Source organism: Haliaeetus leucocephalus, unplaced genomic scaffold, assembly GCF_000737465.1.
Source record: "Haliaeetus leucocephalus isolate CR32 unplaced genomic scaffold, Haliaeetus_leucocephalus-4.0 Scaffold871, whole genome shotgun sequence".
In the NCBI taxonomy this organism is placed as follows: domain Eukaryota; kingdom Metazoa; phylum Chordata; class Aves; order Accipitriformes; family Accipitridae; genus Haliaeetus; species Haliaeetus leucocephalus.
Window position 1 is genome coordinate 844135 of NW_010973307.1, and position 18783 is coordinate 862917.

At 40.6% G+C, this 18783-nt stretch overlaps 1 protein-coding gene and 1 long non-coding RNA gene across 2 annotated transcripts in view; one reads left to right on the plus strand and one right to left on the minus strand.

The window, feature by feature from the left end:
• Positions 1 to 18783, plus strand: part of LOC104841436 — an 87854-nt gene that overhangs the window by 25362 nt on the left and 43709 nt on the right. The window lies entirely within an intron of this gene.
• CRISP2 (cysteine-rich secretory protein 2) overlaps positions 1 to 18783 on the minus strand; it is a 47259-nt gene that overhangs the window by 23070 nt on the left and 5406 nt on the right. The window lies entirely within an intron of this gene.

An 18783-nucleotide genomic window follows, 5' to 3' on the forward strand; every position in this document is an offset into this window, starting at 1 on the left:
TCGGGAACTAACTGGCCGTTGGTTGGCAAGCGGTGAGCAATTGCATTGTGCATCACTTGTATATTCCAATCCTTTTATTATTGTCATAGTATTATTGTTATTATTATCATTATTAGTTTCTTCCTTTCTGTTTTATTAAACTGTTCTTTTCTCAACCCACAAGTTTTACCTTTTTCCTTCCAATTCTCTCCCCCATCCCACTGGGTGGGGGGAAGTGAGTGAGCGGCTGCGTGGTGCTGAGTTGCCGGCTGGAGTTAAACCCCAACACACGCACAGCTTCCCCTCCAGCCCGCAGGAATGACCACGCACGCAGGGTAAAACCTAGGCCCAGCCTTCTAGCATGGAGAAAGTGGAGACCACCAAATGCACTGTTGAGTATTCCTACTAACAGGCAGCTCCAGACAGTAATTTGCCCGTGAACGTGGTGTCCTGTTGCCCTCTGATGGATAGCAGCCATCCATCCCCTTCCCGGGCAGAGCCGGATGGCTACGGACACTCAGCACACACAGCAATTTGCGCTAATTAGGGTGGCTAATCTGGGGATACGACTGTATTGCAAGCCCAACCCTGCAAGCTTTTATACGAGTTCAGTAGATTTACTCAGGGTGTGATATCTGATTGCAGTTTCAAATCTACATACATTGACATGCAGACAGAAAGGATTTATACTGACACAGATTTATTGTATTAATACACACGTGTTCCCAGTAGGGACAACTGTATCACTGTAGGACAGTTTCATGTCAGTGCAACTGAAATTACAGTCTTGTCTTGTGCTGCTTTAATTTTTCATGGGGTGATGACAGTATCTCTAGGAGCCCCCGGAGAATTGTAATTTTAATTTAAAGTACCCTGCCTGGTGTTTTTTCCTTATAGAAGATGCTTTTCATTTTTCTTTTAAGGCTTATAAACAAATGGTAAGCAATGAAAAGTAACTTACACTTCAATTTGAAGGTACTTGCTTAAATGAAAAATAGAGTTGGTAGAACTTTGAAAAGCCCAGTTGCAGAATCCACAGACTTAAAGCATTCCAGACAACTGTTTGCCTAATTTGGCTTTGCCTCTGTTGAATTTATTCTCTGCTGAATTGGCTCTGGGAGCCAATTGCACTCCCTACCCCCTCCCAAGAGACTGGTCTCAGAGTAAATAGTAAAATAACATCAAATTAAACTTTAAACACGGTACTATGTATTAAATAAAAAACAATGCAGTTCCAGTCATTCATGCATTACAGTATGATGAACTGTATGATATTTTCTTTCTCATTCATTATCCATGTAACCTGAAATAAATAGGAAAGAAAAGACATTTAAAATTATGTTCCTTCAGAAACAAAATTTTAAAAATTTGTCGTGTACAAGGGAATGGAAATCTCTGTCTGAAGACAGGCTCAGTGCCAGTAAAAAGAGTCCTATCACAAAATATTTGTTTTATTGTTTTATCACTAATTAAACATTTTCTTCCTCTGTGGAAGTTGTTTGGATATCTTTAGTACTACATGTTGTTTGTCAATGATACACGGTTCTCTTATTCTATACAGTGATAGGTTTGTAGCTGGGTTGTATTTCTCATGAAAAACCTTGACTCATTTGTTCCTTCTGAATTTTCTTCTCTCTGATTTCTTGTTATATTATTCTGCATAAACATTATAAAAGCTGCATTGAATATGTGCTGCCTGCAGTTGTTGCTTATACTTGTCCACTATTTATAATGTGAAAGCTATTTATTATATGATAAAACACATAGAACCTCTCTGAGAGTTAGGATTAAATGGCATCTGCTTTCCTGTCCTGCTCTCTGAAGGTGAAGGGTCTGAAATTTCCCCAAACCAGTTGTCTCCCTCAGCATCCCAGCCACAGGGAAAGCTCTGCTGTAACCTCAAACTAGTCTTGAGCTTTGTCAATCTGCGAGGAAGTCTTCAGAGCCCTGAGGCTAAAGACAAAGGATAATTTTGTTCTACAAGGCAGAGGTGACATTACTTTTGCATGTAGCTCTTTCAGCTGGTCTTGCAGTGTTGTAGCACAGTCCTAGTGAGTCCAAGCTCAAATAGATAAATGAATAAGAAAATGAAAATGGCACCGGTGGGTCACACCAAAAGTCAGCCTAACCCCACTGTCTTTCTGCAGGAAAGGCCAAAAGCAAACTCCTAGGAAGAATTAGAGGGCAGGATAAAGATATGATGTTTTCCAGACTACCTCCCAACCTCTGCCGGATTCCTTGAATTAGAGATGATGTATTTGTATTTAATACCTTTGCCAGATTTTCCTTTCATGAGTTGGCCTAATACCTTTCAAAACCACAAAATTTTTCAAAAACATAATGCAATGTGTTTTAAGAAGAAAATTCCATATGACAGTAAGACAAGGTGAGCTATTGTTAAAATAGTGCTGCAGGTGTCATTAGAAGCTACAGAAAGGCAGGTACCTAGCCCTTAACGAACATAAAAATCAGGTTTTACAATCTTCTCGCTTTTTAAACCAGTCATTGTGATTTTGCATGGACCCCCCCCCCTTCGTTTTCAGTAGAAATTAGCAGAAAAATAACTCTATTTTCATTAACTTGACAAATTGGAATGGAGTTCCTGACTCTACTTTGTGCTGCATTTTTCCAAACATCCTAAGATAAATTTTATATATACATATATATATAAAAATTTATCTTAGGATGCATGAAGCCCTGTTGCATATACTTATGAGGTATTCAAACAGGGGTGTTATTTCTTTTCTGGAATCACCCCAGAATGAACTAGCAGTATATTCATTAACTATGTTGTGCTCTATGATACCATGTATTTGAGTACTTTGCTCTGCTGTGGTAATGATGACTGAGGGAAGGACCATAACTGTGCAAAATTCCTCAGCATATCTGAACAAGTTTCTGAGTACAACTCTGACAGAAGAAATAGTTGATAGCCTTGGGCCCAGACAAATACTTGTAAGTATACATGTAAGTTGAAGCACAGGAGTTTTTATATTCAAACCAAAAGACTGAGCATCTTGGAGACTCCAACTCTGCATGTGTGACTGTTAGCTTTAAATAAATAATTTTAACACAGAGCAATTCTGCTGGGTGGAAACCATTTCTCTGTCACAAAGCTAAGCTGCCAGTAGTCTAGTGTTGGGGTGAGCGGAGGTTGTTTTTCTGTTCTTACTGTGCTCTCCCTTCAGTGTGAGGAATTTACAACCATTAAACAGACACAGACATTTCCCTGTCACCAATAGGGGAGATCCTTCTACTCTGGCATGGAGGTCTAAAAGCTGTATATTTAGGCCTAGACCTCCTTTATGATTATAGACATGCTTGCACAGGATGTTCACCAAAGTCCAAAAAACATGGAGAGCAGCAGAAGAGCTCTCCCTACCTGCAAGAGTAGTTTTTGTGGCATGTTGACAATAAAGGATGTCCTTTTGGCAGTGCCTAACTCTCCCATACTTATAGAGAAAGTTTAGTCATCTAAAACAGAGCTCTATATACTACAACCCCACCACAATTATATATTCAACATAAAATGTGTTACTCTTGGTAACTGCTAAGCAGATAGTATTTTTAAGTTTCAGAAGATGAAACATCAGTCCCTAGTACACCAAGACAAGCTGTGTCCCAATGCTTTTATCAAAGTAGGAAAGAAGATGAAATCTAAACCAACTTTTTTTTAAGAATAATAATAATAAATCTCCAGGTTGCCTAACCAGGGGCAATGGCTAGGTGAAAATATCCAGTGATGTAACTAAGAACTTATCTGGGCCGTGCAGTTTCTTTTGGTTTACCAGCAACAAATTGTACGTTATTTGCAGTTGAGGAAAAAGGTAATTTTTAATGACACTGAAACTTTAGCTTCACATGTTCAGTTTCCCACGAGAGGGCACTGTTATATTTTTAATGAAGGCAAGGTTCTGCCCAACGCTGGGCAGGTTTGCATAGCTTGGCGTGTACAGTACAATTCTAGCTGCCACACGGCGAGCAGAAAAATGCAGGATCGGATTCACCTCGTCGCACATCTGTCAACCCTCTGCATCATCTGGCACCCTCCACTGCCAGCCCATCGTGCACAGCAAGTCTTCAGCGTGCCAGATGTGTCAGGCTTATGCACGTTAAAATAAATCATCAGTTCATACACACGGTGTCTGATGTGGTCAGGATATGGCCCGGTTTAACTTGGGATCGAAGGGATCTGAGTCTTCCCCCTAGGGAGGAATGAGGCCACCTGTGTCACCGAGGTTGGTACCAGATTTCGGCATTTTCTATGGAATATTCCATCCCCATTCAGTGATTTTATCTTAGTTCGTGGAAATACACATTGTTATAAAAATTAAATCACTTTGAGAGTTGTTTTTGAAGCTTTGATGGTCGAGAATTTATATCAATATACAATAAAACCCAAATATCTGCTGTCAAATATGTGGAGACTGAAAAATCTGTTAGTTTGGCTGGACTCTGTCCCTATCAGGAGTTATATATTATAGAGTTTTTTGAGCCTTTTTAGCTTTTTTACTTGTTTTGAGAATGATATTACAGTAGTTAAGGTAATATATTTGGATGAAGAAAATCTAGGTAGTTTGTTTTTTGATGACAGAAGAGAAAGCATAGTTTTTAGGGCATCCACATGAGGAAGCCAAAGCTTTTTGAAGAAAAAGGCCAAAGAAAATGAGAAGTTTGTTTTATCTAGCCATACAAGACTAAACCACATTTTTTAACAGGCTCTGTCAAGGCTAAATTACCTCCTAAGGATTTATGAAAGTTAGTCTCATTCCTTAGTTACTGAAATAGTTGGCAAATGCACTTTAAGGAGGAAATAAACTCTTCTGGTAATTTGACCAAAATATATATGAACAGAGCCAGCAGAGATTGGAAGTACGACACACCAAACAGTTTACACGTTCTGGCGCCATGTCAGAAGTGACAGATTCTCACAGAAACTCTTAAACCAACCAGGTAAATACTTTTCACTTCCTCTAAAGCCAGTGAGAAGGATCAATCTGAAATCAGACTGTCACACTCGGCTCTACACCAAGGAGGCATCTATGTTAACCTAAACCCAGCTGAGACAACAAGGGAGAGCCAGGCTGAGCTAACACAGGTGTAAGCATGCATTTTATTTTACAATCCTTTTCTCAGTTGTGTTTTTCCTGTTCACACCTTTGGCATGTTTTTTTCTATCACAGTTTTTTTCCCAGCTGGTTATAGCTCTGCAAGAGGTGCTTACAAAATCACTGGTCTTCACTGGACCTACAGATGTCACATGGCTGTGACCTGCCGGTCTTGTCAGAAGCAGAGAAAATCCCAGAGAAAAGCTGGGCAGCTTTTAGTTACCACAGTACTTTGTAATAAGGTGACTTCTTTGACTGCATTGTTCTGTGATGACACATCTCCACCTTGCTACCTCCTGTGCTCCAGCTAATGCATAAGCCACTGTCTGTTCTGGGCCAAACTCATCATCCATAATGTAATCAAAGGGAGATCAGGAATATGGCATCTCCTATGAACCTGCGATGTTGCACTTCAGGATGAGACAGATGACCTCTCTGCTTTTGGGATTCAAATATGGGGAATCTCTAGCTAGTTCATCTAATGGGACCAGTCACTTCACTTCTCTGGAGTGTTTTGTGACCATTTGCTTAAATACACTCCTTAAACTTCTTCTTTTGACCCACTGGAGAAAATCTCGGTGTTTAACTGGCTGCCAGTATCTCCACTATTCAGTCTCTTGCTTTTCAGCCAGAACCCTTATGCTCTGCAGATCCCCCACTTCCCAGCCTGACCCCAGCCAAGCCTGGTGTCATTAAAGTTAGCCGCACTATAGCCAGCCTCCACACAAATCTCTTGAGTTTGCAGGTGATGACGAAGGCCTGTCCTTGCAAGAGTATGATTTAGACTGCTGGAGTGGGATTCATCTCACCCAGTTGTAGAAGCTAGGGGTCTACAGCTAAAACACCAGTGTGTTATCAACACTGTTTTGGTCACAAATCCAAAACATAGTACCATACGAGCTACCATGAAGAAAACTAACTCTATTCCAGCCAAAACCAATATAATGGCAAACAGCTTCACTGATTGCAAACACAAAGATCCATAGCAATTTCTTTTAGCAGTCTAAAACTATCCCCTCATTTTTCTGTAGAACCTGTAGAGTACCCACCAACCCTATGTGTAGATCTTTGCCAATCCCGAGCATCACATAATGCCTCTGAGAAAAAAAATTGAGTTTCCTATGTTTTGTTCCACAAAATTACCAATTTCTCTCCCTTCTCCCCATTAAAGACTGTCACTGTGACTAAACTAGCTGTAGTCGGGTAAAGTAATTCAAGATGGATCCCACCCCCGTACTGATATTCCTGATGTTTTAATGGGTAAGCTCATTTGCTTTGGTGGACCCAAGAGTTGTGTGGTACCTCTTGGCTAACAGGTGTCTTCAGTGCCTAACTTGTGCAATCCTGTTTCTTATTAACTGGTAATGAGTGGACCGGCTGGCAGTTATGGCTCATTAGGTGATGGGTTAACCTGAATGGCCTTGTTGTTTGTTGTTAGTTCGTTAAATGCAGCACAAAGGTAACCTAAATATTGTGTATCGCCTCCTGGCAGGATAAGCCTCCTGCTACCACCCACTAACGGCAGAGCGGGTCCGATGCTGCAGTTCATAAAGTGAACAAAAGCAGCTTGGGCTCAAGGGAGGTGCTTTATGCAGAAGATGAGATTAGGCTCAGACATCGAGCTGCTTGGGGCGATGTATTATTAAATGCTATCTACTGATATGCTACTTTTGTAGAAGCTGATTAATGACATCCTACTTTATTTTTCCTTATCTTTTATCTTCACCTTGTTTCACAGATGTAGCTGGCAGTACACGGCACTAACCAAAGATCCGTGGCACTCATTAGATGGTGGCTCCTTGTGCTCCTTACAAGTGCCATCAGGCATGCAATTCCTATTCGCGATTTTGCTAACGATGCTGGTTAACATGTTGCTGTGTTACTGTTCAAGCAACCTAGACAACATGGTCTTGTCAGTCTCGAACTAACTTATCTTTTACTTATCATTTTCTTTGACACAATCCTCTGATAAGCTGAGAGATAAATACATGACAGACTCTGCAATGTATTCCCCCGGCACTAAAATCTTAGCAGTAACACTGTAGAGGGGTTTCATCTAACGAGTGCTTCTTTTGACCTGTTTTCTATTTTGTTAGACTGTTGCAGCTGCAGATCTTAAGGCACATTTAAACTAGAAACAAATTCTTGTTTAGCCGTTCCCCATGCCTCGGGAAGTTTTCTGTCTTTGTGTGAATATGGGTGTTTAATGCTAGCAGCTCAGGACAGGTACAGGATGCAGGCAAGTCAAACACGTTCAATTGCTTTAGGTTTTGTTTTGTATTGGCTTTGATGCTGTGATTAGAGGAGTGATCCTCTCTAAAAGAAAACTAACGAAAGGAATAATTTTCTGCTGGGTTAGTGTTCTGGTTTATCTTAGCAAGGGTTAATCAAGCACCAGGACACTTTTGTTGAAGACAGCTAAAACTAGCTTGATTACTTCTTATGGCAACCAGATGTGGATATGGTGAGGAGGGAGAAGAAGGGGTGGATTAGGGAAATTGTTAGTACTGTCCTGTCTGATGGTAACTGTGTGAGCCTGTTGTGTGACCAAATGGTCAGTCTCTCCTTCGTCCTCAGGCTGTGCCTGATCCTGGGGACAAACTAGAGCTCTTGCACAGGCTACAAAATCTGTGCAGGTCAGTGGGTAAGTAGCAGGGCAGCTGCACTCCGTGGAGCCGTGAAGGCTGCTAGTATTACCTGAGCTACGGCCAGGATAAAATCAGTTCCAAAACCCCACTTAGAGCTACATGGAGTTCAGTTATTAAATTAACAACAGCATGGATACGCCGTGGAGATATCTTCTGCCCAGAGAACATGTCATGGAAAGGGAAAGCTGTAAGGCAAAGGGAAAGCAGAGAGAGCAGCAGTAAATGAGCCACGGTGTCACTGCAGGCGAGAGCATGGGATTCCTCACACCTTGCCTGGTGGTCTGTCTCCCACTCCTGAAGCTGGATGGGTGACTAGTTCAGTTAAAGATCATGGTATTAGGACACAAACAGTGTTTTCGTTGGCATACCATCATGAGAATATGGCTCTGTTTATTTTATTTCAGTGGTGCATAAGAAGACTGATAATGATGCTGCACTAAATTGTGGTAATATGCTCACCTCCTCTTTAAATCAGGATATTTTTAATACTTGTCTGCACATTTGCAAGGGTTTGCTGGAATATAAAGAATGGAAAATTTGAAAGAAAACGTGATAGAGTAACTGGCTTTCAAGCCATACTTAATATTACAGATTGCCAGTCACTACAAGTCCATTCTGCTGCATGTCCTCATCCTAGCTGATTTCAAATAGGAATTAGACTGATTTAATGAAGCGGAAGTGAGTAAGATGCAACTTTCTTCATGTACGATCCCTTTTCTGTAATTTTCCAATTCAGAAGGGTAGGACATTCGGTCACACCATACACCTCACCAGTCTAAGCCGGGCAAGGGGTTCAACTCTCTGCCAGTCAGTCTCACAAGAAATGTTTCCCAAAGTCAGCCTCCTGGGAAAGGGCTAACAAAAAAGCCTGTATTTCATACATTTTTTGGACAAAAGCCTCTCTGAAGCTTTTCCCCTTCTATTAAAAATGAAACCTTTCAAAGTGCATGTCTACCTGATTTCAATAGCAGAGAGTGAGGGATTACTCTTTTGTAGCTCTTGCACTTACACCTTCGTGCTCTTTAATACATGGCTAAGAGGCACTTAGTATCTTTTCCTGATCTCCAGCCCACGTAGTCCCTTGGTTAAGAAGGAACCATAACTTTTATTTTGCTTCTAGCCTGTGCAGTTCTGATGAAATCCTGAAAGACCTTGACAAAGACCAGACTAGACAGAGAGAAAAAAAATCCCTTGAGTTTATTACTTTTTCAAAGTCATGATTTTAAAGTAAACCTGTAGGTTTATGAACTATGGTTGGTGAGTTTCGGCCTTGTAAGAAGTCATAGAAGTCCTCATCAGTGGGAATAATGGTCACCAGCCAGAATGAACCATGGCTGACATGAAAAGGTCTTCACCACAAGCCATAGCTATATAAAAGTCAAAAGGACAAAGTCCCCCCAAAATAACACAAAAAAGTCTAGATCCCGAGTGTGCAGGCATCTGAGTCCAATCACCCCATGATAAGCTAGAGCTGGCAATGAATAGCTACCCACTATGATTCCTCAAGTGTCTGCTTTTTCTCCACATACACAGTGAAAAATAGGAGGTAGTATGTCTCTTTTTCATCATGGGTTTTGTTACCTTGTGCTTGTTACAGGATAAGAGCATGTCCATGGGCAATTATTACAGAATACTTAATGTCTCAAGACTGTTGCAATAGGTTTCCCTTACCTTTATTTACTCAGGTCTTGATTCATACCAAGAAGTACTTTTATTCGTGAGTATTAAATGTCATGAGAAATAGCTGTCAAAAAGCAAAGACTGACTAGGGAATGAGATCATTTCCATGAAGTATTTTCAACCAGCTTCCCGAATTGACACATCTAAGCATTTATATTTATTTACATTTAAGTCTTTAGAAGATATTTGCTTTCCATCAGATTGCTTTAAACTTCTTTTTAAAGGGTCTGATTTGCTGTAGATGATGAAACTGGTATTTAGAGTATGAGACAAACAGAAAATGAAGGCCAGATCTCATCTGCACACAATTGGTGTACTGAACCTCATAGGAAAGGGTGCATTGAGGCAATGGTAATCTAGTTTAGAGCTTGACCCAAAGGGTGCTGCACAAACTCCTGTCCAGAGAATCATTATGCCTTAACTAGGTGGAGCAAACAACACAACCAAACCAAGAATATACATTCTACATACAAGAAACAGAGATAAATTAATCGCAAAATTTATTAGAACAGCTGACTGAGGCAGAATGGGATTAAGCACCTAATTTTCACATCCTTATGTGAAACATTTAACCACTCTGCAGGTAATAAATAGCATTTATTCAAAGAAGAAAATTTCCTCTCTGAGCCTGATTTCAGGTGGAAGAAAGAGTCTCATGCATAGGGGTGTGGGTGTTGGTAAGAGTCCCCAGAATTAAGTGTGGAACAAAGGTGGATGTAGATGGAGGAGCACAAGCAGCCCTGGAAAACCCAGTGAATTATTTCAATGCAGCACTGTGACTACATATAGATGGGCCATCCCAACTCTTTCACTTGTTTTCCTTTACTGCTGAGGACTGTGGCATTAAATGCACTGATTCGTACTGTGCTGGGGATTTCTTGCAGCAGCAGGACTGCATTCCTTAAAGAAATAAGAAATTTTGGATGTGTCCCTCTCTCTGAGCTGCATTACAGGCTGAATTAACAGTAGATGAGCTAGACCCTGCAGAGCTCTCAGCGAAGATGCCCCAGCCCTGGGGAAGCTGAAGGACTCATGCTGCCATCACGTTTTGTGCATCTTCCATGTTGGAGACCCAGGCACTGACATCCCCAGTAATCCCATTCTCCTGTGGGAGGTTTTTAATCCCTCTTTATAGCTGCAGGGAGAGCTAAATTACATTTCCAGAAAATTTAGGTGCTAAATGGCTTCCTCTTTGCTTAGGTGAGAGGTGGTGTATGAAAGATAAGGAGAAAGTTGTTTGATGTGCAGTAAAAGATTGTGTTTTTGCTGAGTGATCTTTACTGATCAAGGTTTGAGTGACAAAGCCCCACTGTGCTCTGCACGTCTAACAGCCAGAAAGGTCACAGAGGAATGGATAGGAAAATCTTCCTACCCAGTGATGATGTCTGGTCTGTACTATAGCCCAGCCCCAGGTGGACAAAGCTCAGCTGTTGAGGCACTCTCTTCTCTTCCTCGTACTGGGGATATACCATCAGGTGTTTTGGTTACATCAGTCAGGTGATTTTCCTCTTTCTTCACAGTTAGATGTTCAGACTTGAAGACCTCAGCATTTTCAAAGAAAGTGCTGGGACAAGGTGTTGTTTCTGCTCATGCAGAAAGCTGCGATGAGCTCCAAGGTCACCTCCCACCCAACTGGGGGGATCTCCACCCAAAGAAGCTCTTGCAGTAGACGTGAGCCTGTTGGACCACTTCTCACCCCCAGCCCTGCCTTCCTTATCCTTTCCTTTTAATTCTTTCCCTTTACAGCGCATCCACTTGATAAGTACTGCAAGTACATCGACTCACTGTTGGTGAGGAGGGACTGTGCTGGTGGCTGAAGTAGGGAAACGGATAAAAGGATAGAAAAGGGAGCTCAGCCACCTCTTCCTAATACACTCCTGGGTTGCAGCTGATTTGGAGCCATCTAATAATTTCCCGCTGTTGCTGGGGGAGATTCTATTCCTTTCTGTGTCTGCATGTCTCAGTACCAGCCAGACTGTGGATAGTTTTCTGCCAGGTTACAAAATGGAATCAGTTTATCAAGGAGGAAACGTAGTGGTGGCACCGGGGACGATGGTCCTCTTCTGATGGTGATAACCTGTGTAAGCCATCCCAGGTAACTTCACTTCCATGGTGCTGTCAGCTGAGACAGACGATTTGTTCTAGTAATTTTTTGCTGCTTCCCCATCCCTCAATTCCACCCCTACAAACTCACTCTCTGCACTTTAACAGATTATGTCTGAAATCCCACCCATGAGGTATGCATGAAGTAATAGCATAGTTTAACATTCCTCCTCCCACAAAGCTCATTTCCACCTTTTTACAGCCCCAGTTGTAACAAAAGGACTTGATGTTGGACCTTACGGTGAATTTTGCTGAGGAGCTTACCCAGATTAAAAATAACTGAGTTTGATAAGTTATGTTTTGTTGTAGACCAGCTCCCTGTAAAACAACTCCCTGCAAAACAGCCAGAACAGGATTAACAGCAAAAATTATGGAAAAACTGACAGAAATTGTTTGATACAGCACTGATACTAAATGATAAACTTAGCAAACTATGGCCAAAGCATATAGGCAGAGTAATAAATATACTTACAGCAATGGACAGTCCCTGCCACTTAAAGCTGAAAAAGAGGTTTATTCTGAACATATTACAGCGAGTGCTGGTTTGTGGACAGGCTGAGACCCAGATTAAAGGATCCCTATAGACAGCTCTGGGAGAAATACAGCTGCTTAAATCCAAATGTGTGGTCCTAACTGCCTCTGATAGCTCTGCCATGCCAAGGGAAATCTGTAACCCTTATGCATGCCACAGCACGGAGGGAGTGGGAGGATTAAAACCTTGTTTCCTATTAAATTGAAACAGGCCACTCCTTGCTCAGCCTTTTGTTGCAATTTGCATCTAATTTGGAGACACTTACCTCTTGCGTAAGGCACTGTGCGGGCAGCCTGGGTGACAAACGGAGGATTGTGGGTGCCACAGCTGGATTTCAGGGTATAAAACATCAGGTTCTGGAGCATCTCTTGGGCCAACTGAGGGCACAGATGATCTCTGTCCCTCACAGGATGTGAACATGCATTTCCTGAGTATACACTTGTTGTTTTCTTTTATAGCTGCAAAATTATGATAATCTACAAATATGTAAAACTATCTGTAGGTTATTTCTGTTTTCTTTAAAGTTTATCTTGTCTTTTTTACCTGTCTAGCAAGCTGATGCAGCGGAGCAGGTGGACACACATGTAAAGTCAGGAAATCCATCTGAAAATGGCATAGAAAGAGTGAGAATAATGTTCATTACTTTGTTGTATAACTATCGAAAAAGCTCTTCTGTGGCTAACTGTTACAGAGAAAATTAATGAGGATTATCTTCATAAAAGAAGAAAAGGCACCTTTCTGCTCAGATGATTAATATTTGAAGTAAGAGTCCCAATTTTTTTTTAGGCCATTTTAATGTCCACAATATTTTTTATGATGTCTTTATTCTTGCAGAACAGAATAAAAACTTGGCCAACGCAGACTGTGGACTGTGTAGTACTAGATATAGCATAGGATGTAGCACATGATGACTCAGCCTCAGAGGAAATCTGTTTGACAAAACCAGTGTTACATATGATAGGTTAAAAGTTAGGCAAACAGTATGGAAGGATGAACCAGCCTGGCAGGAATTAACTGGATGGGAAAAAAACCCCAAATATTTCTTGGTCTTGTGTAAACTTATAATTCCAATTAATTTCTCTGGGTTTACAGAATTATGTGAGAGAAGATTAAAAGCCAAATGTACATGCTCCTGCAAAAATGCAGGAAAAAAATATGCTAAAAATCAATGTATTTGGCTAACATATCCATCAAAATCAGAAGTGTGAAAAGTGTAAGTGCAACTTCATTATGGTACTATACTCCCAATCTTTGTAAGCTCACTGTAGCCTCTGTCTTTTTAGTCATCATCCATTTAGGTTTAGCTGAGGAATGGAAAGTTTTATCTACCATGCAATTTCAGCTACTTGTGACATGCATTTCAAAAAGTCAGGCTGTCCTTCCCTTCAATGCTTAGGACTTTCTTCAAGACTGTATTTGAATACTATGGAATTTTCCATATTTTGATCAATGCATTCATGTGTGCTTTCATAGCAGGATGTTGGTAGTGATTGCAGAGCCTACATTTCTTGGCTTTCTCAAATGTTGATAACTTATGTTTAGTGTGAAAAAGGAAAAAAAAGTTGATAGATACATTAAAAAGGATGTTACACACAGGATATTAAATTTCATTATTAATGTAAGTATTTCATAATTAGTATATTTTAAAACATTAATATTTGTAAACTGTACTGTCTAATGATGATGTCTCTAGCAGTAAGTACATTTTTGCCTTTATGATACAGGCCAGGCAGAGCTTTGCTGAAAGCTGTCAGGCTACTTAAAAAAATAGATCTCCCTCTTCAATGCCAACAAATGCAAAACATTTGCTGGTTTAAGGGAAGTTAGCTCTGTGATGAGGGTGTTATTTAAAAATTAGAGATGCTTCTTGCAGTTATATTGTTCAGATGGACACTCACTGTTTCTTTCAACTCCCTTTCACAGACAGCAAATGTTACTTTAAAGCACACGCAATATCTTTTTCTTGAATTTTGGGAAAAAGGTGTTGCATTGTGCAGCCAGGAAAGACTCTAAGTGAGAGGCAATCCACAGTTTCAGGAGGGATTTTTCAACCCACCACATATAACAAGACTTCACCATTTTTCCATCCTCACTATTGAAACATCGTTGTAACACTTTAAAGTGTCAAGTCAATCAAGGCTCTAGGCACATATTTAAAAGTGTACTGCGTGTTTTTGCTTTGCAGGTTTCAAGAACATTTCTTCAAATTCTGAAAAATAAGTGAATCAAGGCTTACAGCATCAGAGAGCTGTAAAATACATCCGTCTTACAGCTTTCTGAAGGCTGCATAGGTTCTAGCAATATCCAAAGTTTCATAACTAATGATGATATATTTTCAAAATGACGTTCGTTTCTGTTTCAGCACTAAAAGGATGTCATGACTGTTGGATATCAAATCTGGGGAAAGAGCAAACTCAGTTCTGCCTACCACAGGATTTTTCTCCTGCCATTAAAAGACATTTTTGTAATGGCGAGAGACAGGATACTGCCTCAGCTGAACTGTGCACATCAAGTTTCACTATTCCTGTTACACCATTGCATATGTGAGAGAATTCTTGCAGTTTAGAGAGGAACTGGTTCTAAACAAATTTGTGGTCAGGCAGTTGGACTAGGTAGGCCCCTTCCAACTGAATTTATTCTCTTCTCTTCTCTTCTCAACTGTGTACTTTTCCACAGTGAACCAAGGGCCCATGATGTGGGACATAATTCAGACACTGTCCTAGAGCAGCCAGCTATCTGCAGGGAGCTCTGGCAGAAGTAGGTGAGATGGAGGAATGGGAAATGATGCCTTTCCACGGGCCCACCCATGGCAGCAACTTGTCCACTCTGGATCCTTGGTAAAGGTAGGAAGGGTTTCAAGGATTTCACATTGAAAAGTGAAATGACCCAGGACCAGGGTGTGCTAGAAGGAATGCATGGTCTGATGTGGGGACCACAGAGAGCTATCAGGGACAAGGCACACTGCCTTGCAATACATTATGAAGTATATGCAGCCCAGAAAGCCAACCGTATCCTGGGCTGCATCAAAAGAAGGGTGGCCAGCAGGTCGAGGGAGGTGATTCTCCCTCTCTACTCCACTCTTGTGAGACCCCACCTGGAGTTCTGTGTTCAGCTCTGGGGCCCCCAACATGAGAAGGACATGGACCTGTTGCAGCAGACAAGGGGTAATGGCTTCAAACTGAAAGGGGGTAGATTTAGAGTAGATGTAAGGAAGAAATTCTTCGCTATGAGGGTGGTGAGGCACTGGAACAGGTTGCCCAGAGAGGCTGTGGATGTCCCATCCCTGGCAGTGTTCAAGGCCACGCTGGATGGGGCTTTGAGCAACCTGGTCTAGTGGAAGGTGTCCCTGGCCATGGCAGGGGGGTTGGAACTAGATGATCTTTAAGGTCCCTTCCAATCCAAACCATTCTATGGTTCTACATATTATAATGGCTTTTAAGACTTTTACCAGCACTACCTGGTTGCAACATGACCATTTGGTACCAGAGTCAGTCACTAAACCTTTTTCATGCCCTAGAAATACCAGTAGCTGAACCTCACATAAAGCAGTGGGCACAGCCACCTTCCTTCCAAAATATGCTTAAATGAAGAAAAAGTGTTGGTGGAGGTCTACTTTTACCAGTTTTCTTTGTAGTGAGAGAATGTGTCAGGGAATAGGAGGCTTGATACAATGCCAATCTGCAGTACAGCCAACATTTATGAAGCAGGTGCTGTAAGCACTAAGTTAAATGCTATTTGGGATAGGTGAGGAAATCATTCTGTGCTCCACCCATCAAAGGTATGTCCCTTTGGAGAGAAAAGAATATAAGATTCCTTGAAGCAAAGAGGAACTGATTAATGTCTCTGTAGCACAGCACAGGACATCTTAGGTTTCCTGCTTCATGGGTTGTTCGAACCAGCATCAATCTATTGATTGTTATTACCTCTCCAGATCTTGTCTCTCCTAAGTACCAGTTATTCATTTTATACTGAACTGTAATGGATTAAAATTCTGGCATATTTCTTAGAACAGAATCGGCTCTTAACGTTTGTTGGAAGTAATCTGGGAAGCTAGAACATGTTTTTATCCAAGAAAATGCCCTAAAAGTGCTTGTGGCAAATGAGAACGTGGATCTGACCCTCTTTTACCCAAAAAAAGCATTCAGTGAAGGTTTTCCGTACACTGGCAAAAGCTGTCTTCAACCATGATTGTGACTTGTGGCTGGGGAAGGTCATAGACATCACATGTGAGAACTGTGAAATTAGCTCTGGGTGTGGGTACTGTCCGCCTGTGCAGACACCGAACCGCATTGCTAGAGGTCTCCGTCTCTGCCCCTGCACAGGAGCATCACGGATGTGTGTGTTCAACAGCCTGTATGTGCCATGTCTTATTACTTTTCAGCTGAACTGCAAATGTCTTTTGTGGCTTTGTCAAATGTGCTACCAAAGCCAAAACAACCTCCACTCGTCTGAGTTACACATTGAAGAAAGTTTGGTTTGGCAAGAGCAGCTCATGATGAATCCATGCTGGTATTTTATACTCTACTGATTAGAAAATGACAGGTAAACAATTTTCTCAATTTCCTTCCTGGATATCTAAATTAGGCTTATTGAGCTTTAGTTCCCTGGGTCCTCACAGGTGAAATGTATGAGGGCTGATTTTTACCTTGTTACACTTCTTTCTTCTTGTGAGTGACTGAGAAATCAGTTCTTATAGTATGGGTTATGATGGAAGGGAATAGATTTCTAGACCCATTATTCATAGTAAATGGACTTTTTTAGGACTGGGGTAACAGGTCTACCCATTTCCTTAATGATAACAACACTGGATTAGCTATTGCATTATCATCATTCTTACTTGAACCTGTGCTAATTATTTAAGAGTGCAGTAAGTCATGTTCCAGCACTCACGCTTATGTCCTGGCATTGCTTAATTTACTACTACATATGTACCCAAATGAGAGCGCAGTATACCATGGAGGGAAAAAGTTGTGGAGAAGCACGAGAAAAAAACAACCCAAACAACAAGCACTTTGAATTGTGAAACCAGGCTTTTAACTTAATGCTTGTCTTTCATACTAAGAGAATGTCACCGAAATGAATGAGTCAGAAATGTGTGTTGAAATTATGCCCTGCCAAAGACTCTGGGATGTGGAATCTTAATCATGACAGCAGCTTCCTTACTAAAGGAGGACTGGAATGTGAAACCATTGTAAGGTCAGACTAAAATAATGTTTAGTCCCACTCTGTTGACTGCACAGAAGAACACTTGCTTCCCAAATCAGGGAATCAGGCTCCCTTCAAGGACTAATGCTAATAAAGTCACAAAATTGGTGGAAGTTAGTGAACTGTATTTCATGATAATAAGAAAGAATGAAAATTACAATGAATTGGTCAAAGAAGAATGAGTAATTTAATGATTGATGCAGCAAAAGCAGATATTAAAAAAAAAAAAATTTTGAAAGACACCTCTGCTTATTATTAAAAGCAAAGTTTCCAAATGCAGGGACCTTCCCCCTTCGCTATCTATTATTGTGAATTAAGCCCTTTTCTCAGACAGTTCTTCTTCATTAGAAGGCAGATTTAGTTACCTGTATTTATGGTAAGTGCAATCTTATACTATAAACAGGATCATTAATTAAGTGAACTCCACTTTTTTTTTTTTTATGACTGAGTGTTTTACAGTAGAATGTATGCCAGCAAAAGACAAAGATTCTAAACAGGAACAGTTCTAGTGGAAACTGCTATGCTCTCCTAATTCCTTTTGAGAACTACATATTTCAAGCAATCTGGTCTTGTTAACAGTACAGTAGTTTAAAAGGTTGATTGAGTTAAGACTAGTTGCATGACCAAGGACTATCCATCTATGCTGAGAACATATGAAACATATGGAACCACAGAACTTTAAACAATGCTCCTTAGATAACATTTTTTGGGGAAAAAAAAAAAAAAAAGATGTGCGAAGTTAATCATTAAATATATGTGGTACCCAAATGCCAAATTTCAATTAAGATCTCCACTATGTTCTAGACCATTATACAAATAGAATATATACATCCTCCTACAGCTTCTTCTTGTGTGTCACTGGACTGAAGTTAGTTCTTCTGCAAATGTGGAGAGGCAGGATGGAATCTGGTTTTGTGAAAGAAGTCTCTAAGGAGTTGGATGTCCAGGAGGGAAAAGTTGAGCCTGTTATTTTATTTCACTTTTGCAGGAAGCAGAGCAGTGAACTTGAAGCTATGGGTACATCCAGGAGACTTTGCCAAGGTAGTTGGAATAAACATATTCAAACTTCTAAGGCTTGGGAAAAAATGAATTGAAAAACAAAATTAACCATAAATGGGAAATGAAGACATGCAGCGTTTCCTTTCAGAATAATATTTCATCAATATTTCTTTTCTCTGTGATTTTTTCCTCTTTCTTGCCATTTACTCCACAGCAGCATCCAAGACCTTTGACCACACATACAAAATTCTTAGCTCTTTCAAGATTTCTCACTGAACTTGCAAGGTGTTTTGAAGCTTTCTTCCTTTATACTACAGCCTGTGATGAGAATTAGGTTAATTCCATAACAGAAGATTGAAATTAAGTCTTGCATTATGAGACTCAGCCCATATGTTTTCATTTTCTGTTAGAATTCTTAAAACTCAGATTTGCTACTTGCTCTTATCAAGTGTGTTGCTACTCCTACTGGATCAGCCACCATTGTTCAAAGGAGGAAGAAGAAAAAAGATAAAGAAGTCCCCTTGTTACC